Genomic DNA, 288 nt, shown 5'->3' on the forward strand with positions numbered 1-288 from the left:
GCAAATCCATGAGAGGGTAGCAGGGGAAAATCAAAGACAGAGACTCAAACAGATTCCACCTGATGAGCAAATATGAATATGAAAAAAGGGGAGAAGAAAGGATAAGAAATAAAAAAAAGAGAAAGTTATATATATATTTTATAGTTTTAGACTTATTAATAGCAACTTTAGGAAACAATTCGCTAAGAAGTAAACAACCCATATTGAGTAGGCAGCCACAAAACAGGATGCTCATTATTGTTAACGATCTTAAAAAATTTAAAAATTCAGAACCCCAACCATTCGAGG

This window comes from Penaeus monodon, chromosome 19 (genome assembly GCF_015228065.2).
Source record: "Penaeus monodon isolate SGIC_2016 chromosome 19, NSTDA_Pmon_1, whole genome shotgun sequence".
Taxonomy (NCBI): Eukaryota; Metazoa; Arthropoda; class Malacostraca; order Decapoda; family Penaeidae; genus Penaeus; species Penaeus monodon.